A 22,577-nucleotide genomic window follows, 5' to 3' on the forward strand; every position below is an offset into this window, starting at 1 on the left:
TTTTGCACAAACACCTCCATCCATAGCTGTGATCATGTCAAGGACATATCTGTTCTGGAGAGTCATTGGTCGGATTGCCCTTAACTCTTCTTTGATTGCGTTGAATCCTTTTGTGGTCATGGTTTGCAGTAACTCCCATCTGGTTATCTGCAACCATTTAGTATTGTCTCCAACCTGAACTCTTGGCATATAAATTGTCGTGACCACTGATGAGGTTAGGCTGAACAGTCTGTGTTTATACGGGATTGCATGAAACGCTTCTTCTGATTTAGCAGAAAAGTAATTCTCTCTCTTCATTTGATTCATCAGCTCCACAGATCTCTTCTTCCTCAGGTGAGCATCTGTTTTTGGAAAGCTGTCAATATTCAGATCACTTTTTGGAATCACCAATGCTGCAACATAGACATTCACTATTGTGCATATACCTCCCCAGTTTCTCGGCAGCCTGATATATGCTTTGGATCCACATGCCCAATAATGATCCATGATCACTGCAGTACCATGTACCATACCTGGGGTGTCAAAACTCGTCCACAGTTTTGATTCTCCCCATTTTCCTTGTGCCATTATTCCTGAAGCAGAATTTTGGGCTCTCCAATGGCACTATCTGTAAGGGTTCTCGTCTGTCTTCGACCCATGTCAACAGTTTAGCAAGATTTGGCCATAATGGCTTCCATCCATTTCGCACTATGTTAATGGTGGGTTCGTAGTGACCGAAGACCATCCATGCTCTGCAGATCACCACTCATTTCTCCCATCCGACTGGTGAAAGGACTGTTACCCAAATTTGCATTTGCCCTCTGTTCTTCAACATCCGAGCTTCTTCTGGAATTTTTCCTTGAACGTTTAGTTTTTGATTTGCCTCTCTTCTGATCTCTGCTCCTTTAACTCCAGGCTTCTCATATCTGATCATAATATGTTTTGTTTTTCCATTGTTTCTTGTCTTTATGTCCTGGACATAATTGTCTTCATTTGGATCCGGTGCTTCAGTTGCCCATTTCAATGAGGCATCACTTCCCATGAACTGGCTTCTGGTCTTGCACCTTGCTACGTGTGATAGACAGTGCACCGTCTGCACATCTATTTCAAGAGCTACAAAGATCTTTGATTTCCCCATGCTGTAAGGTAAGAGTGCACAAACAAAGTATTCCTCCTCTGAATTTCGTCTTTCAACTTCTTTCATATGTTGGTACCAGATGTTATTCCCCAAGTGTGCTGTGCTGTCCAGGTAGTCATTTAGTTCATCATCATCTCCTTGTATGTTTTTTCTGACTCTCATGGTTTTCATTTAGTTTGCTATCATCACATCTTTAATAGCCTCCATGTAACTTTTTCTCACTGGAGGATTCTCAGGTGCTTACATTCGCGGTTCAGGTCTCGTCATCTGTACCATTTGGGTAGAAGAAAGTCTGGCAATTCTTTCCTTGTCCTCTTGTCTTTTCCTCTCTCTGGCTATGAACGGCCATAATGATTTGGCTATCATCTATGCACGTGAGATTTTTGCTGGGCTTGCACTTGCCCCTTTCAGTCCTGGATCAGGGCCGCTTATCAATCCTACCGGACTAAAGAACCTCAGACTAGGCACTAGACTACCTAAACAGCCTGCTCCCTTTACCCAGACCCAACCTAATCAGGCTTGTCCTACCGGACTAAGGAACTTTAGACTAGGCACTAGACTCCCCAAACCATCAGGTGCACACCCATCTCACAGCCACCCTAAGAAGGAGCTAATACACGTCAGGCGAAACACGCACAAAAGAAAACCTAGATGCAATCAAACACCCCGTTCCAAATCGTCTGAAACCTTGCCCAACAAAGACCACATCAGCAATAACACTAAAATAACTAAAAACCTCAAGGGAGGTCTCATCAAAGCCAGATCCCTAATAGCCCACACCTCTGAAATTGCTGACATCATCACCTGTAACCAACTCGACTTCCTAGCAGTTACCGAAACATGGCTACACAAAGCTGCTGTCCCTAGCCTTATGATTGCCATACCCCCAAACTTTACCATCTTCAGAAAAGACAGGGAAACCTCCAAAGGAGGAGGCATTACTCTTATCTGCAGAGCTAACCTCACCATCAAAGAAATAGACAGCATTACTATGCCGTCAGCTGAACTACTCTCCCTAAAACTAGAAATCTCCGCCTCACGTACTATCACAGTACACCTTATCTACAGACCCCCCGGTCCACTAGGCACATTTGAAGAAGACTTAACCACCCTCTTAAACATGAATGCCAAACCGGGAACACAAATTATTCTACTAGGCGACTTTAATTTAGGCTATAAGGACCTAAAAGACTCCAATGCCTCCACCATAGCCAACACTATTGTGGAAGCAGGCCTCACTATACGGAATAACGGTCCCACGCACTCTAAAGGCCGCACACTGGACTGGGTCGCAGACATCAACTGCGCTTCCCTCATAACGGCAACTGAGCCTTGCATATGGACTGATCACTATCTGATTTCATTGACCATTTCAGACCTTCCCCAACCCAAATCTACTAAACCTCATGCTCCTCCTGCCCTCACCCGCTGCAAAAAAAATATAACACTCTTGAATCTTCTCCCCCTGATCCAACCTATCCTTAATCACTGTAGCCTGATCTCTAACCCGAATGATCTTGCTGATCTGTACAATAACACCATCAACTCAGCTATTGACGCCATTGCGCCGCTGAAACTCACCAAATCTAAACCTATTGCCCATCTTAACACCTGGTTCACTCCCACGCTAAAAGCCTTACGCAAAGAGAAACGACACGCAGAAGCTTGCTGGAGAAAAAACCCTTCTCCCCATAACAAAAATCTCCTCACTGCCCTCACTAACAGCTACAAAAAACAAATCATTCAGGCAAAAAAGAGACCTTTAATGACAGAATCAAAAAAGCTAATTCGAATACCAGGGAAATCTTCTCCATCTTGAAAGAATTAGAATCCCCAATCGCACCCATAGACTCTTGTATCAAAGACAAAGCCTGGTGCACAAACATTCAAAAGGCCTTATGCAACAAAATCACAATGCTACAAGACAAAATATTAGCCAAAAAATCTGCCCTCTACAACATTGCCCTCTCCACGAAAGAGGCCATCCTTCAGGAACTTGCCACTAACCAAACTAAACCCACTAACCAATTTAGCTTCAGAGCCATTTCTATCACGGAAACTAAGAACATCATCATGGGCCTCATTCCGACCCAGGCGGCGGTAAGTATTGAACATTACCGGCATGGCGTAATGAACGTTTACGCCGTGGTCCGATGGCGTAAAGAGCGGCACATTCCGACCCATCGCGCACGATCATTACGCCATGCCGGTAATGTAAATTACGCTATGGCGTAAATGACCCTAAAACGGCCCCTACCGGCATAGTACGCCGCGCAAGGTGCACTACCGCCACCCATCATAGCGGCGACCGTAGTGAGCGGTCACCGTAATTAGCGGTCACCGCAGTTAGCGGTGACCGTAAATAAGCGGTACCGGAAGTAGCGTCATTGCGGCGGAACGGCAAAGAGCACGGCGGCCATCTTTAAAAACACAATCCATTGCCATCCTCCCCAACCATTCCACATCCGACCCTGAGACCTGTCCAAACCCGTAACCCACCCAATTACCAACCTAAAAATGCCCAAAGTTGTTAAAAAAGCATGCGATCGGCAGCGCCAGGACCGCTTCTCCCGGGAGGAACTAACCATGCTTGCTGAGACCCTCCAGGACAATGCTGCGGTGGTCTTCTCTACGCAAATGTCCAGGCCAGCAATAGCCAAAAAGAAGGCCATATGGTCCCTGGTGGCACAGCGTGTCAGTGTGGTGGGGGGCGTACCCCGCAACGCACAGCAGTGCAGAAAGCAGTGGGACGACCTGAGGCCCCAAGTCAGGAGCATCCTCTCGGCGAATAGGTACCTGGGCACGGCAACCGGGGGTGGATCTGATTCCCCCATCAAATTGCAAGCATGGGAGGAAATCTGTGCATCCACCATTGGAATGGAGAGCATACAAGGAGTCGGAGGGATGGAGAGAGGAGTCCCGACATCAGGAGATGCAGGTAGGTGGCTCCAATCAAGCCTTGCAAAAATCACCAAAGTCCAATCATGTGAAGTACTATGTTGCCCCATAGTGCAAATGCAACACATCAGCAGGAGACTGCCCACAGACACATCCGAAATCCACCTTGTACACATGCAGCATGCACACCCTAACTGCCGGCCCCCACATACCACCATGCTACTTCCACACAAAAGGCAGACAACCTGTATGCCCCTGCCTCAAATGTGCTGCATGTACCTACTGATAAGATGTCATTCGTCACAATGCACGCGCAATGTCCGCAGACCCATCAATAACACTCTCCCTCCTTTGCTCCACCACAGGCTCTGATTCAGACCTCCAGGATGAGGACACCACTGCCTCCACAGCCACCAGGAGGGCCAGGACAACTGTGCCTAGGCCGCAAGCCTCCACCTCTGCCGTCCTGAGGAAAACACCCCAGCAGCCACAAACCCTGCCAGGGGAAGAGGGCAGGGCACTGACAGCCACCACAACTGTCACCACAGACTCAGCAGCAGCAGCGCACATGACACACATCGTGCCCACCGAAGGGACAGGCTCTGCTGCAAGCAGCACCCTTGGCGAAATTGCTGCCATAGCAGCATCCTCCGACAGTGAGGCACAGAGCATCGAGGAGATTGATGATGGAAGCCCCACTGCCCACCCACATTCCCCCTACACATCCCTTAGCCCCCTGCAGGCGGATGCCACACAGGGGCAGTTGGAGGCCGAGGATTGGCCAGCCACCCCATCCCCGCTGCCGGAGGTGAGCAGCCCAATGGGCATGCCAATGCCATTGGCCATGAGCCAGAGGAACCAGCAGACCCTGGATGAGATTGTCACCCGGCAGCAGCAGCTATCCACCCTCCTCAATGAACACATTGCAGAGTGTGGGGGGGCAAGGGATGCCATGGAGAAATGTGCAGACAGAGTCACGGCTGCCATTGAGTCCTCCACGAAGGACATCTGCACAGAACTCGCTGCTGTGCAGCACGTCCTCTCAGAACTGGTGCAGACCATTCGGGACAGCCGTCCAAATGTGCAGCCAGGACCCTCCTCGTCAACCAGCTCGGCACAGAGCAGCCCCATCCGCAGATCAGGGAGGAATCTGCGCAGCACGGGCAGGGGTGCCCCGGGGGCCAGGGGAGGGGACTCTCATTAGTGCCCGGACAGTGGAGAAGAACTACATCACACACTGCTGCACAGACTGAACCACACATTCGTAGGGATTCCAGGGGGGAGGGGGGAGTGGGTGTGTTGGGTGTTCAGGGGGGAGGGGGGAGTGGGTGTGTTGGGGTGTTCAGGGGGAGGGGGGAGTGGGTGTGTTGGGGTGTTCAGGGGGAGGGGGAGGGGGGAGTGGGTGTGTTGGGGTGTTCAGGGGGGAGGGGGGTGGGGGGAGTGGGTGTGTTGGGGTGTTCAGGGGGGAGGGGGGAGGGAGGAGTTGGTGTGTCATACCTTTTCACTATTATAATACACTTTATCGTTTAGCACAAATCCAATGTGTGGACATTGCTCATTGCGTATGTGTGCTTTATTGTTGTACAGTCCACGGTGTGCATGTCCCAGACACACACAGTGCCCCAAGTGCCGTCTCCATGTTACACACACCCGCCGTGTGTGCTAGAAGCATTGGTCAATGAGATTCTGACGCATTTCACGCCCCTCCTGTGCATCGCTGCCTCCTTGAGGTGCTGCCACATCCCCACCCTCCTCATCCTCATCGTCAGGTGGTTGCAGTTCTGCGTCAGGGGGCAGGGACACATTTCGTCTGACGCACATATTGTGTAGCATGACACATGCCATGACGATCTTCGCAACCTTCTCATGGCGGTACTGGAGTGCCCCGCCAGACTTGCTGATGCAGCGGAAACGTGCCTTCAGTAGGCCGAAAGCCTGCTCAATCACCACACGGGTACGTGCATGGGCACGGTTGAAGTCCTCCTCATGCTGGTTCTGTGGGTTCCGGACTGGCGTAAGAAGCCACCTCTTCAGGGGATAGCCTGCATCACCTGTATGTGGGCAACAATGTATGTGTCAGGGATGAGATTGATTTCTGAACATGACGTGCCACCATGCCTTGCATTCAACTGTAACTTTGCACCACTTTTAGTTGCGCTAATGGATTCACACTATGCAACCGGTATATGTTCATGGCTCTCATGTACTGTTTTGCATGCAAAAACACAATGTATGCAGGGGGGACAAGTGCCTTTTGAGTGCCCATCCACTGTGTACCTTCAGGCCGTTTCTTTAGGTGACCTGGCACGTGTCCTGTGAGGTTAACGCTCACATGATCGCAACATTGCTGTCTGCCTCATTATGACCCCAGTGAACAATACTGATGTCGATAGGGACAGTTTGTGGGCCTTGCTGTCTGTGTTGTGGTGCATTGATGCTCCAGTCCATCATGTGCCTCCTTTGGACACAGTTATGGGGGACAGGCCTTTCAGTAGATGGTGTTTGGTGACGTGCATGTGGGTGCATTTCCTTGGAGTCAATGTGGTCACATTTTGTACAATGCACTTGCAGATGGTTGTGTCATGGTTGGGACACACCTTCATTCACATGTTAGGGCTGCTTAGGTCAGGCATCACGTATACCAGTGTCAGATGACGTAAGTGCTTCCTCAGGGTATGATCTGGCTACTGCTAGTCGCATGCCAGGTGAAGTATGCATCATTCCCCCCCCTTTCTGCCAGGTGAAGTATGCATCATTCCCCCCGCCCCTTTCTGCCAGGTGAAGTATGCATCATTCCCCCCGCTCTTTCTGCCAGGTGAAGTATGCATCATCCCCCCGCCCCTTTCTGCCAGGTGAAGTATGCATCATTCCCCCCCCTTTCTGCCAGGTGAAGTATGCATTGGTACGTCGATCACCTACCCACTTCACATTTCCATGCTCATGGCATGAGACTCACCGAGTAGCCAGGATCTTGGCCCTGCATGTCACTCCATGTAGCGTGGTATTGTGGAGTTACGCAGGACCATTGAATCATGGGTTGATCCGGGGAATCGGGCACAACAATGTGTGAAGATCCTGTTGGAGTCACAGACCATTTGCACATTGATTGAGTGAAATAGTTTATGGTTGCGGTACGGTACCTCCATAGCACGTGGGACCGACAATTCCACATGGGTACAGTCGATGGCACCAATGCAACCAGGTAAGCCAGCTAGTTCATGGAAACCCACTTTGGTGTTAGCAATCTCCTGGGCAGACCGTGGCAATGAGATGTGGTCATCTGTGTGCTTGAGGAGGGCATCCAGCACTTGGATCAGTGTACGTGAGAATAATGGTTGTGATATGCCATGCAAGTGCCCCACTGTGTGCTGGTAGGTGCCTGTGGCCAGGAAGTGGAGCAAGGACACTACCTTCAGTAGGGGGGGGATCGTGGTGGGTGTTTCAATCATGCTGACGATGTCGTTGTGTATCATGTCCACAATGGTGGTGATGGTGTCCCAGTCCAGTCGGTACAGGGTGTGGATCTGCTCAGCGGTGATGATGAATGGACTGGCTCTGATGCGTGGGATTGGGGGCTGCCTGCGTGGTGCCACTGGCTGTGCTGGTGGGCTTGCTGGCCCTGCCTTGCCCTCCTTCTCCTCCTGTGTCTCCTCTGTGCAGCCTCTTGTTGTTGTTGTTGTTGTTGTTGTTGTTGTATTTGAAGTTGTAGCACTTGCATTGCTATCAGGTCCTCCAGCCCCAACATTGCTAGTCCTATTGGTATCATTGTGGAGTGTGACTGGGTGTTGGAAGGGGTTGGGTGTGCTCTTTTTGTACTTCCTGAGTCTGTATTGCCTCCACCTGTGCTGATTCTGTGCACCTGTGGCAGCTGGATTCACTTTACATGGCCCTTTACGGTTGGTTCGCGATGGCGTAATTAGCACCATGGCGGTAAGGTACTTAACGGGCTGGGTGATGGCGTTAGGTGCATGTCCGCTTGAGTCGGCATTCGCGTACCTTTGCGCCATGCCGGTAATTACGGTGTGGAATCTCGCATGCGGGCATCCTTGGTGCAGTTAGCAGCAGCGTTAACTACGATGCCGCTAATGGCATCGTAGTTAACGGTCACGGGTCATGATCGGACCTAGCGGAAAACGATGGCGGTAATCATTTACCGCCATCGTTTTTCACTTAGCGCCTGGGTCGTAATGAGGCCCCATGTCTCTTAAACCGTCTCGATGCCTTGGTGATACCTGCCCAGCCCAATCATTAAAGAAGTTGCAAATGAACTAGCCCCTTTCATCACTTAATTTATTAACTCATCGTTCTAATCATGCTCTGTGCCAACCAACCTTAAAGATGCCTGGATATTACCTCTCTTAAAAAAAGGAAAACCTGGACCCCAATGTCCCTACGAACTATAGGCCTATAACAACTGTCCCGTTCCTCCTCAAAATCTTAGATAAAGCTGCATATCTACAGACCCAATCTTATCTGGAGATTAATAATCTACTAGGAATAAGACAATCAGGATTTAGACCGAGACATGGAACCGAAACGGCACTCCTTGATCTTAAAAACCAACTAGATGAACGTAAAGATATGGAAACATCTCGATTCTCCTACTCCTAGACCTATCAGCTGCCTTCGACCTGGTAGATCACAAGGTACTTTGTAATCACCTCAAATCGGTGGCCAACTTCTCCACAAAAGCCACGGCGTGGATAAACTAATTCTTGGACCAGAGAACCATAAGAGTCTTCTCACCTACAGCAGCAGCGGATCCAGTCCCATCACCTGTGGAGTCCCTCAAGGGTCATGTGTTTCCCCCACTTTGCACAATATTTTTACAAAGCCTCTCTTTGATATATTGGACAAACTAGGGGTCTCATATACCAACTACGCTGATGATACCCAGATCCTTATCCCAATCCAGGGGGACTATGAAAAGGACACCAGCCTCATAAATAAAATCTACCAAATAATCCAAACCTGGATGGCCACACATGGCCTATGTCTTAACGATGACAAGACCGAGCTATTAATCATCAGATCCACCAGTAAACTTAACAAATTACCCCTTCTGTACAACTCCATCACGATTGATGGCATCAAATTCAAGGTAGCCAAGGAAGTTAAAACCTTAGGTTTCTACCTAGACTCAGCTCTCACCCTCGACAAGCAAGTAAATGCCACAGCCTCAGCAACCAGCTACACCTGCAAACGTATTCATGCATTTAAACCATTCCTTTCCACAGACAGTTGCACCACCATAGTGCGAGTCCTCATCCTCTCCAAATTAGACTACTGCAATGCACTGTACCTAGGCACTAGTAAACATAACATCAACAAACTCCAAACCCTGCAGAACAATGCCCTTAGAACAGCCCTAGGTATTCCCAAAGGGCAACACATATCTGTCCATAGAAGAACTGTCAACTGGCTGGCCATCAATGAGCGTATCAAATTTAAAACTCTGAACATTACACACAATTGTCTGAACAACAAAGCACCTGCATACCTCACAGAAAAATTCACAAAGTACACGTCCAAACGACCCATCAGAAAGGCCCTCTCAAACAGCATCAAAATCCCGAACTTTAAACTGAAAAGAACTGGTGGGTCCAGCTTCCCAGTTCTAGCAGCCCAGCTCTGGAACTCCATCCCAGACTCACTCAGAGCCACCCCTTCCTTCCATGTATTCAAAGCTAACGTCAAACTCTGGCTTCACACCAACGACTGCTAAATGCCTCAACTGTTCCTAATACTCTGTACATTTACTGTAAATTTCCTGAAACTGTTACATATCCTACATGTAAGTCATCTGACTTTGCAACATAAGAAACTGCGTGATATATGATCCTGTAACATAAGAAATGTAACATATTTATGTACCTGTAACCCACGTTTTTATTTCTGCAGGCACCCAGTTGCTTAACGGCCAGGTGCGCTCTATAAATAAATAAACAACAATGCTGTCTTTGTTGATTTCTTCTCCACTCCTTTTGGTTCGTTAAAAGTTCAGCTTTTTCCATTTGTCTTTCAATTTCACTTGTAGTAGAGCTTCTCTAATAGAGCGTTGGTTGTCGATCCTTTTCCCATTCTTTGAATTGTGGTTCTGTAGCTATTGACACAAGACCTGGTGTATGTGCACTCATCGTTTGCATGTGTGTGGTTGTCAGTAACCTTTTCTCATTCTTACTTTCTTACTCTGCCGACCCTGTCTCCGGCTTTTTAACTTGCTTGTTACCACATGTATGTCATTGCTAATCACATCCATTTCAAGTTCACTCACTCCTTAGTCAGACATTCTAGGGACTGGAATGACTAAAAGGGGTCTAGGTTCCTTCGTGGGTGTGATGCATATAGCATTAGGTGGGTGCACTGGAATCAGCACCAATAAAAAATGCAGTTTGAATCGTCAGTGACAGTAAAACAATGATGAATACAATGCATAGGTACATTATACCTTTATAGGTTAGTTGACAACACTTAGTTCTGGAACAATAAGAGTGTCTCTCCTCCTGAGGGATGACAATGCTGCTGCTTTGGTTGCACATCTCTATCATCTAAGGAAAGAATACTTTTAATACATCCTAGGCAATAATATCTCTGGATTCTGCCGTTTGGGTTGCTTGTGGGTTGAAGGTAATAGAACAATTGTCTTTCTTTGCTTAGACAATGGTTTGTCTATTGTCTCTGGATACAGTTCTCTTTTAATTCTCAATTAAGACAAGTTCAGCAAGTCTTTTTTTTACTGTGCATGTTCAAAACACACGTTTCCAATCGATTCCTCTTATTTCTTTCACTCCAGAAGACATGTCGTGTCCTTGTCAGCTTAAACAAGGGTGAAGTCTCTGTCAACACTTTCTCGATCTGTCCCTCGGTGGAAAGTTTACAGTCTTCTCCGGAAATTCTGATGATGATTAGAAAGTTCAACTTGCATCACAATGCCATGCAGGAGCATGCTCATCTGTAGAATTAGGTTACGCTCACCTGGTATCCACAGGGACGCCACCCAGCCGGGTTACTCGCTGGTATGCTTCTCAGCTTTGCCCTGATGTGGTCTGCGGGGAAGGCTCTGCCTGAAAGTGCAGGAGGACTGTGTTCAAGACTGACCGACTGGGGTAAGTATCCTCCCTCCACCCCGGTATGCTTTCAGTCCCACTGGCGCCCTCTCCACACCTTGTGGTAGAATTAGGCGTGCTCTCCGTCCTGCCTTGTTTGCAGGGGTGCATTGTTTTTCATGGACGAGTGCGAGTTTTGTTGCTATCCTGCATGCCTTTCTTTGTTTAAAATGTCTCTTTTTTCTCCCTTAGGTATGCGGAGCTTCAGCGCAGCGAACTGGCTTGGTTGAGCCCCACTGGTAAATGATGGCACATTAAGAGTGCTATGATGCGGTAAGTAAGCGCTATGCGCAGCGCTGCGAAGTCTTGCCTTTGCTAACCTGTGTTTTCCTTCCTTGTAGGTCGCAGTGTTCTTCAGCGCAAGTGGAATGTCCGGAGTGGTGCCAGCCGAGAGGCGACCAGCCAGGTAAGCCTTTTGAGCAGTTCGTAATTTGTAAATGTCTCTACAGCTTTCTTTAATGTTGCCTCTATCTTCCTCTTACAGGTCGTTCTGTCCGAGAGGCGTGCAGATTCGAGGAAGCTGTTCTCAGTAGCTGCGAGTGTTTAAAGATGAAGACTGCAGGTCAGATGCTGCTGCTAATGATGTTCCTTTTGTCTCCTTGCAGGTTCTGCTTCGCTGAGGTTCGAGGGAATAGCTGGACACGGTGAGCGTCACGTTGCAAGCTGCAAAGTAGCACGAAGCATGTTCTGCAGTCAGGGTGTGGTTTATATAGCCCAGGTAAAGTAGTACCAGGGAAAGTAGTTCCAGGCCTGCCACACCCAAAACACTAGACCGCATAGCTTGGTTCTCAGGGAACCAAGCTATGTGGATGCCTCCATGTTGGCTAACAATACAATAAAGTAGTTCCCAAGCACATTGTTGTTCATGGTGTATGGCCCCATGAGGGCTTTTGAAGAGGATGCCAGGCTCTAGAGGCCCGAGTCCTGACTCCACCTGGCCAATGGGTTTGCCAGAGGGGGTTTTGGGCGAGGGTCATGACAAATTAGCAGGGTCTCTGATGAAAGTGAGGATGTCAACACTGGCAGGTCTCCCCACAAGTTCTGGAAAGTCCTCAATCATGCGAAAGAAGACGTTGCTCGTGGGGGCGTGGTTAGGCAGCACGCCATGCGGCAGCGTTCGCTGTAGGCTCTGTGCAAGGGTGCCCATATCAGCTATATTCGGCACCTGAAAAGATGGGAAGAGACCTGAAAGAAGAATTGGGGGTGCCTGGAGATCATAGACCGCAGCGGGGAACACATTCTCTGCAGAAGGGCAGACTTTCAGCAGAGTTTGATCCGAGGGACAGGAGTCCAAAATGGTAGTCAGACTCCCGAGGACCTCTAAGCAGAGGTGAACGAAGGCATGAAGCGGAACTTTGGCGTCAGTGAAGGGGACAAGGAACGTGGAGAGCATGGTTCAGGTGGAGAGAGGAAACACGAGAAATAAGGAGGAAATAAGGCTGCATCTTGCAAGGATCTATTGTGAATAACCGAGTGCGCGGGAAAAAGAGAGGCGCCGGGAGGAGGAAAGCGGCGGCTGCAGCTCTAACGGTTGGGACGAGCGGATCTGGAGAGGGAGAGCGACTGCGGGGACCAACGGGTATGCCCGCCTCTTCCCCCTTGAAGCAGAGTGCAGTCGAGCCGTTGTTTTACGGTCGACTACAGGAGGGCGCTGAGGGGAGGAGACCGACGAGCCCGACACCGGTATAAGAGGGCTGGTTGTTTTGGCCCAGCGAGCATGCATGCCCCCTGAGGCATAGCACTGTGGACCCGGCATTTCGTGGGCTGCCGAATACAGGCAGATACTAGTGAAAGAGACACGTGTGACTCCAACAGTCTGTTTTGGCCCTGGCAAATGAGAGGGAATGTGAAGCGGGTACAGAAGACCTGCAGAGAGGAGAGCTCCAACGGACTGCTGGCGAGAGGTGGGTCTGATGAAAAGCAACGCTTGGCAGGCGAGTACAGCGCTGAGCTCCATAGTGCACAGAATAGGGCACTTAAACTGTTTAAGTGGGATAATAAAACTGTTCATCCGGCAAATTTGAGCACATTTCCCCTGCGTGCTGTATCAGGCTCCACACTAGAAAGGATTTTGGAAGCGCACCTAGGGGGGGCTTGTGTGTTAATTGGCAAAAGACAATAAATTTCAACAGAATTTTACTCAGAATACCAATGGATAATGCCAAAATGCTTGACAAAAACAAAAAGGCAGCGAGATGACAGCATACCTCTTGCCTGGGGAACCGGGAGCCTCTAGAATGCAGCCCACAAAATCAGACTCCCGTCCCAAACAAGTGGAACCAGTCTTCTCCAAGCAATATTTTGAGGAAATTATGAGATCCTTTAAACAAGACATAACTCAGGAAATAAAAGCAGACATAAAATCTTCTAAGGACTCCCTTCCTCGCTCTATTGCTGATCTGAGCACTCATTTAAGCGGGTTAGAAGAGAGAGTTAATGATCTGGAGAAGATGGCCTGCGAACAGACTCATGATTATGAAGCACTTGCTAAGAGAGCTCAGAACATGGAAGATCGGCTGGAAGAGTTGGGGGCGAAGCAGGCAGATTTAACAAAAACCGCTCTCGAAGAAACAATATCCGCTTATGTTGTATCCCGAGACAAATACTGGACCAGGACCTCCCAGAATATGTCAACGCTCTCTTTAAATCTTTGTTGTGTCTCGAAGAATCCAACCAGCTGATCCTGGACAGGACACACCGGGTTTACTCTTCAATTCAGCAGAAGAAAAACCTCCTGCCCAACGTCCTTTCCAGGGTCCACTTTTTCCGCTAGAAAGAGAAAATTATGGCTGCAGCTAGGAAAGCAAAATCAGTGAAGTTCCGTGGCTCTACGTTGCGCCTGTTCCAGCACCTCTCCCCATCAACCTTGGCGAATCGTAGAAGGCTCCAAAAGGTTACAGCCTGGCTCCAACAGGAGAAGATCGGATACCGGTGGGGATTCCCATGCAAGTTGCTATTTGAATACCGGAATCGTTCGTATACTATCTGCTCAGAGGAAAAGGCAAAAAAGTTAATGCTGGGGCATAATGGGAGAGAAGCCGAAAGAGGTGCCGAGATCGCTAGGGATCGATCTCAAAGTCCCATGCCAATAGACATGAATAGGAAACCCAAAGGCTGGGGTGTTGTGAAAGGAACAGTGGACAGAATGAAGGAAAGCGTGGATTCTTCATGAATGAAAAATCGTCCAGGTAGGGCAGCTTTGATGGGAGCCGCACAAATAATCGAGATCTGTGGATCCATCTGTGAACCTAGACCTTCCAAGCTGTATCGAAGTGGGATGTGTTGTCTACTTGAAGAAGGTCTGTACTTTTTTGCAATGTAGTGCCGATGTAACTTTGGCAAAGTTCGACTGCAAAGTTTCAGACACTTCCCGCCGCTATCCGGCCCTAACTGTGGATGCTTCAGTGTCGCCCTATAGTGGTGGTTTGCCTGTTGTTCATGGTGGTCTACTAGGGAGAAATGCCCCAGCTGGTGGCTGAGACCTGCCACCTATATTACAGGATCTCTCGTTATGGAATATTCATCTAAAGGTTCAAGGGCAAAAGTAAAACTCGATACATTTGGGCACCCAACACACAGATTACGCCCACCGAGATAACCCTGAAAGGGTTGTTGCTTGAACTTGCAAAGGCTCTTAAAGCCTGGCAGTTATATGTTTTGTTTTACGCTTTTTATGTTTTACAAGTTTACTCATGGGAAATTAGTCATGGGTTTGGTTACAAAGAATGTTGGTTATGCTGGCCATGTTGTTTTATTCACATTGGTTACACTGAAATAGGGTTAACATCGGATTTTGAAATTTGGATTGCCTTGGGGGTGGCAAGTTTCTTAGAGCTTGCTAGATCATGGAACATGTTACATGGGCCGGAAGGGGGCGGTGGAAACGCTCACTGGAAATGGTGGTTATGTAAGAAGGCAAATGTTTGTGCTGTGCAGGGCGGTTAAAGGGATACCAGAATGGTTACTCTGAGTATGAGATGCCTCACCCTGAATGTACAGGGTTTAAATTCCCCCTAAAGCGTAAAGCTCTATTCCATATTCTGGCCACACTTGACTCCACTGTACTGTTTCTCCAAGAAACGCACTTCCTTTCCTCTGATGAATTCATTCTTAACGGCAGATTATAGCCCAGACTATAGAAAGAAGGAAAGTTAGAAGGCAAGTTCCATCTCAGCTTGAACCTGAACTTCAGAGGAGAGAAGAAGTACATAAAAGCAAAGCTACTCGACGATCCCTTAGGGATGTACGGGTGGCTCAGAAGGCTCTCTAAGCTCATCATATGAGCCAGGCGGCTTATGGCATGATGTGCGTTAAACAGCATTATTATTCGAAGGGAAATAAAGCCAACCGTCTCTTGGCGGCTAAATTGAAGAAGCAAGTTGTGCGCAACCGCATAGAATCCCTAAGTGATGTAGACGGGAGAAAGGTTTACTCAGAAATAGAGAAGCTTCGAGTAATGGAAACCTTCTTCAGGGAACACTCAAGCCTCCATCACACTGGCCCACAAATAGCCTGTGAATTTATAGAGAAGGCGCACTTGCTCCGAGTTGCTCCGGAGATTTGTGCTCTCGTGGAGGAACCGATTCCGCTGAAAGAGACGGAGGCAGCTATTCGATCCCTCCCTTTGGGTAAGGCTCCGGGGCCAGATGGCCTGACAAATAGTTTCTATAGAGCCTTTAAAGCTGTGCTCTCACCCTACCTGAAAAAAACCTTTTAATGTGGTTTGGGCCACGGGTATAGTGACCAAAACAATGGCTGAATCAGCTACAACACTGATTTTGAAGCCAGGGAAGCATCCTACAGATTGTGCGTCTTAGAGACCTATTGGGTTGCTAAATACTGATGCAAAGCTATTTGGGAAAATAATTCCGGAGCGTCTAGGGGAATACTCCGCTCACTGACAGGGAAGGATCAGACAGGCTTTATAAGTAACTGCTCAACGTATGACAATGTTCGTCGGGCCATAGACTTGATTGCCTTGGCCCCGAGGCTCTCTGGAAGGTTGTCCCTTTTATCTTTTGATGCCCATAAGGCGTTTGATAGTATGTCTTGTCGGTATTTGGAATCAGTTTTAGAAGAATTTGGGTTTGGTTCAAGCTTCTCGAAATTCAAATCCCTTTGACAAGAGTCAGATTGAACATGCGATGGACACCGCTTATAATTTTGGGTAAGGGTACCAGGCAGGGTTGTCCTTTGTCACCCTTGGTTTTTGCCCTGCAATGGAGCCTCTGGCCCAACACATCAGGCTTCACCCGGAGATTCTCGGCTTCAAGGTGGCAGAGCAATGTCATAAAATAGCATTGTACGTGGACGATATGCTCTGCTTCCAGGGCGATCCCCCTAACTCTGTCCTGCCTCTTATGGAACTATTGACTTGGTTTGCCCGAATTTCAGGGTTCAGGGTAAACCCAACTAAATCGGTAGGAATGCCCTTAACAGAAACCCCCACCAGGTTAGATGCTGCACAAACAGCGTTCCGCATCCCACAATCTTCCGCTGGAATTTCTTACTTAGGAGTAAAATTGACACCTACCTGTGCAGGCCTCTATAAAGTGAATATCCCTAGCTTATTGAAGGAAGCCAAAGAGTAGCTGCAGCATTGGGATTCCCAGGAGAACTCGTGTTTGGGTCAATTTAGTGCGGTGATGATGTTTCTTGTCCCAAAACTTCTATATGCGTTTCAGTCCTTGCCAGTGTTAGTCCCTGAGAACGAGCTCATTGCCATGCAAAGGGAGATAGGCCGTTTTATTTGGAAGAGGGGCAAGCCTAGAATTCCTTGCAAGCTTGACACTAGGGGGAAGATGGTAGGTGGACTGGGACTCCCCTCAATCCCGCGCTACTACACGGCGGCCCAAGTGGCGGCAATGCTGTCATGGGGGAGCCCAGAAGATCCACCAAAGTGGCAAGAGATTGAGCAGGCGCTAACTCCATTCCCTTTGACGCAACTCCGATTTCTCCCTAAAGAGGCTTGAGGAAATAAAGGTGAACTAATACCCACTACATTAGTTACGCTCCGCAGTTGGGGTACAGCATGCACACAAAGGGGTATCACGTCAGGACTGGGTCCACTGTCCCCTATTACTCAGAACCCTGCATTTACTCTGGGCTTATGCGCCAGATCATATCAAAGCTGGAGTCCAGAGAAGCCCTTGAGGTTGAGAGATTTGTATATACATCGGGAACCCCTGACGTTCCAAGAATGTAAAGATAAGTTTGGGCTCTCAGAATTGGAACGCTTCAAGTATATACAGCTTGTGCATTGGTTGACTAATAAGGATACCCGCCGAGCTGCTCTAAAAAGTCTGATCGGCATAGAGCTACGAATCCTAGAAGGTCAGCAATCCCACAAATGAGCCACTTGTTATAGATTCCTAGAGAATGCTCTCTTATAAGAAAAAATGCCTTATATGTTAGCATGGGAGAGAGAATTTGGCTTAGAAATTTCAGACGAATCCTGGCAGCGGATCTGGCACAGATGCACTATAGTGAAAGAGAATGCTGTTAAAATTTGTTGTAGGTGGTATCTACTCCCATGCAGGTTTCATGCAATGAACCCGGAACATCCTGATTCTTGCTGGCATGGTTGTGGAGAGCGAGGAGACTTGGCCCATATGTGGTGGCACTGCTCGGTTATTCAAACATTTTGGCTGGCGGTACGGTCTAAAATAAAGGAAATTACGGGATCCCTGCTTCCCATGGACCCACGGGTGTTGCTACTAGGAGATGCACCAGAGGATGGCTCCTTCCCAATGTCAGGACCTAGAGCAGCTCTGGTTTCTCAGTTACTCATAGCCGCCCGAATAACAAGAGCTTGTTTCTGGAAGGCAGTGGAAGATCCACACATAGCATATTGGTGGGTGAAGGTATGGGAATTGTTAGGCCTTGAGACATTGACAGCTATGCTTGACGGGAAGCTCTCAAAATGTATGAAGACTTGGAGCCCATTTTTGGACTGTGTTGCAGAGAGCACATGTTTTTTCAACCGCAACTTATGAAGCACTTTATGAACCCATGATGTTACCTTGATGAATTTATGGACTACTGACTTTCCTTTTTTTTTTTTGCTGTCGATGTTGTTTGTTATTATTAGTGTTCTTTTCTTGTTCGGTTTCTTTATTCTCCTCCGAGGTCTTTGCTAATCGATTAAACCCCCTACCTATTATTTATTGTGGAATTATGAACTTTGAGAAATTTCTGCATGTTTTAAAGGAATTGGAATTGTGCTGTGTAATGAAGGGGAAATGAATTGTGAAGGAGGGAGGATTGGTTATATGGTTGGAAATGTTATGCTTTATGAATTTACATGTTGAAAACTAATAAAAATAATTTAATTTAAAAAAAAGAGAAGACGTTGCTTGCTAGTCTGCTATCTTCTGGTGACAGGGATATTTGTCTTGTCCTTGCTGTGAAAGGAACTGTTTGGCAATTATGATGAGCAGCTTCTGTTATTTCGATGAGCGTGAAGAGCAACCTGAATTATAATTCCGTTCTGCATTATACTCAAACGTTCTGTGTTTGCTGGATCTTGCAGAATGTCAAGACATCAGTGTCTCTACCAAAAAGATCTAGACAATCTTCAATTAAGCGAAAGAATAACACGCTGACAAGCTTATTCGCGACTTCTTCTGCTTGGGACATTTTGTTTTTCCTCTCTGTACTCCGGAAGCAGGAGGAATTGCTCGGCGATCACAGTGAGCAGCCTCCTTATTGTCTTTTCATTTTCAGGGTCTTGAAGAAATTCAATGATGTTAGTGAGCCTTCCCACTAACCACGGGTATGATCTCAATACTAGCTCAGAGTAAATTAAGACATCTTTTAGTGATGTCACTGCTGTGGGACACCATAAGTGAGTCCAAATAATGCACCTGTTTGAAACGAGTCTGGATACTGTATTTTCTTGCAATTTGTTTGTCCTCGATCAATCTTTGGCATATCCTTTTCTTATCAAGACTTCAGTGTGCCTCAGTCCAAAGTTCAAAGTTAATAACCTATGGTGTGGCTTATGCATGCAATTTTCTTCTTCACCCTGCAACTAGGATGCACAGAGTGTCCGTTTTTATGTCCTTATCCCCTTTTTTGCTCAGATGAAATGTCAAAAATTAAGCCACAACTTTGCACAAAAGTTCTTTGTCTTTGTTTTGCTGGTCATGCGTCTTTCTTCTTCATCATGGATCTCGTCTGTACGTGCTGCGGTTCTTCCCCATCGTCTGTAGTCTCTACGTGTTGGGGTGCGGGCAGTGGGCCATCTCTGTTGTATGGCTTGATATCACCCAGGAATAGCCAAGCTCTTCTTCCTTGTAGCTTGACTGCAGAGGGAGTGACGTCTCCCGTTTTAAAGGGTCAATTGAAGCTTGGCTCATCCCACTTTTTTCTCGTGTGATTCCTCACCAGGACCGTGTCTCCAGGGAAAATTGGTGGTAGATGTAAATTTTGAGTCAGGTCAGTTGTAGTATCTCCTTCTGTGTTCTGTGCTGCCCTGCATCCTTTTTGTCATCTCTGCAGTTGTCCTGAAATTACAGTAAGACAAGATGTCATGCAATTCAAGTAATTTTGCATCTCTGGTCCTAAAATTTCCCCTCTTGGCTGAGCATCACATCTAGCTCTATTTCGGGGTGTCAATGGAGTGTGCATCCTACTGCCTGTTGCTATTTCGTGTGGCGTAAGATGATGGTCAGAACCAGGTTGGTTTCTGAGTGCATACAGTGCCAATGGAAGGCAGTGCAACCATCCCTTCTTTAGAGAAGCTTTAACTTGGCTATCCTTTCCTTTAACAAGCCGTTGAGTTTCTCACATATTCCATTACCTTGTGGATGATACGCCAATGAGAACTTGTGCTTTATACCAAGCAGCAAGCTAATCTGTTCAAAGACTGCATTAACAAATTGAGGCCCATTATCTGACCTCATGACCTCACATACTCCCCACCTGGGAAATACTTCTCTCACCAGAAATGTGGTCCCACAGGTAGAGTCTGGGTGTATACATGGACCTGCTTCTATCCATCTAGAGAATGGATACACCACAACAATTAGATACCTGTACCCGTTACATACTTGAATCATATCGACATAATCAACATGCAAGTGCTGAAAAGGTCCATAGTGTGTGCCCAGCCGTGAACTGCTGGCAGATTATACAGTTCACCATAAAAAATTCCACGTGTTCTGCTAAGTTCGGTATAAATCAGTCTTCAGCAATCGTTGCTGCTAGATTCTCTTTTGTCATGTGCACTGGATAATGCAATTGTTACAATGCTATTTTTAAAAGGGCCATAGGCATTACCAGTTTACCAGTGCTGTCTTGTCACCACAAGCTTTCAAAGCGGTTTAAAGAACACCCTTGCCGCTTCCAGAGGTTTTTCTCCTCATGTGGTGCCTCACCTTGAAGTTCCATTAATTGGGTTTGCCCCATGTTACTATAACCCTCAGGTTCACTTTGTGCAACAATCATCATCTCATGCATATCAGTTATTTCCACATCCATTATTTTTTTGTATTTGGTCGCCATACGCTTCGCTTCCGTGTCCGCTGCAAATCTGTCCCTTTTGTGTAGGTGGCGCATATCACAACCGCTATGCCCACTGGGAACTGTAGTGCCTTTATGAGCCTGTCCAATAAGGCTGCGTGCTGCACTGGCGTGCCATCCACTCGGAGGTAGCCCCTCCTTTTCCAGCATTCTAGGCCTGCATGCACTGTCGACGTAACATAGGCGGAGTCGCTGTACACTGTCACTTCCTGGTCTGCGTGATTCTCGAATGCGAGTATCAACGCCAATGATTCTGCAGCTTGCGCTGAGTAATGAGATGGTAATCATGCACTAATGAGTACTCGAAATTCTCCATTTGCTACAGCGGTGCCTGCATATCTTTGCCCATCATTTTGATAGATTCTCGAGGAACCGTCAACGAAGACAATTTCTCCTTCTGTCAATTGTGATGCCGGAAATGCATTGGAGGGACATGGCCTCCCTGTCCTTGTCCTGTAATCCTTTTTCATTTGTGTTCTATATTGATTTCTGCCCAGGAGTCCATGTGGGACTCTTGCCAGTGCAGCTCTTCCTGTTTTTGGTTTGGTGTACAGACCCATGGGATACCCTTATGTCACCCATGGGTGGGGGCACAACCCTGTGCCCCTAGTGTATGTTTTTGGGCACCTGTGTGTGGCCCACAGAGCAGGGTATGGGCTGGTGGCAGCTCCATGCTGAATTTGACAGGTGCTCTGAGTATCCTCCATTTTGGGTTACCCAAGCCCTGCCATTGGAATCAGTTGATTCCTGATAGGAAACAAGATGGTCCATGTGGCCGCTTGCTTTCTATTGCCTGTTACGTTGTTTTCCCAAGATCCTGGGAAGCCCTGACTCTGTTCCTTCCCCCTGACTGGCTGTTCCGTGGAAGTTCCATATATGGTGTTGTTGTGAGGTCCAGGCCAGACTGGCTGGAGCCTTCCCAGTGACTGTATGTTGTGGGTACACCCTGTGGGTGGGATCTCAGTGAATGGAGTGTGTCACCAATATGCACTTCTTGTTGTGGATGTCTAGTTTCTGGTGTTTGACACAATGACTGAGACAGCCTTGCCCGAAACTGGTATGAATGCAGTGTGTAGTGTTGAATGGCTGGGTACTTGTCCCAATACACATTCCTTGTTGTGAGTGTCTGAGAGGGAGGAGTATGGCCTGAATGCACTGTATGCCCGATTGGCTGACTGACTGCTGAATGCCCTTCTCAGTGATTGGTTGCCCGAGTGTGACCCAGCAGAATGAATGAGAGATCAACTAGTATATCTGGGGGCCTCTCACTGCTAGCATTCGTTCAGAAGCTGAGGTTTAAACTAACATCAAAAATGAAGCTGAATCTCGAATCTAAGCCTGAAGAAGAAGGTTGACTGCTGTCTCCCTTCACCGAAATCCGAAAGCCAAAAGCCGTCGAGACTGATCCAAGAGAGGACCTGGTTAGGTGCCCCCTTCCCTTGCTCCGAGGGACCATCGAGCACCGCTAACCTTCGCCGAAGCTCCATGGAAGTCAGACCCCCGACAGGCTGCCAACCAGAGATGGGGACCGCCGAGGAGAACGAAGATAAGCACCGGACATTCAATCCACCGCCGTCGACCAGGGTTCTCAGGTTCGCATAACCGCTGGAGGCCCGTTGAAACCGTGTTGCCCAGAAGAGGGGACCGCTTGACACTGTGCCATCGACGACCGGAGCCGCACGCTCCTTTGCTTAAGACTTTTGATTCACGAATGCGCGCCCGCCTTATCCCACCAGGGAAGGCCAGGCCGTCGACACACCGAAGAGCATCCACCGGTGGGTTTCCCGCCACCCAACAACCGTAGAGATGCCGGACGACTCAACGCCCTTGCTGGACCACAGTTCTTCACAAACTCTTTGCGCTCCTGAACTATGGACATTGAGGTGCCCCACATGCCTCTTCCTTGCAGGACGTCTTCGAATCGGCGTCGA

This window comes from Ambystoma mexicanum, chromosome 8 (assembly GCF_040938575.1).
Source record: "Ambystoma mexicanum isolate Mex_15411 chromosome 8, UKY_AmexF1_1, whole genome shotgun sequence".
Classification (NCBI taxonomy): domain Eukaryota; kingdom Metazoa; phylum Chordata; class Amphibia; order Caudata; family Ambystomatidae; genus Ambystoma; species Ambystoma mexicanum.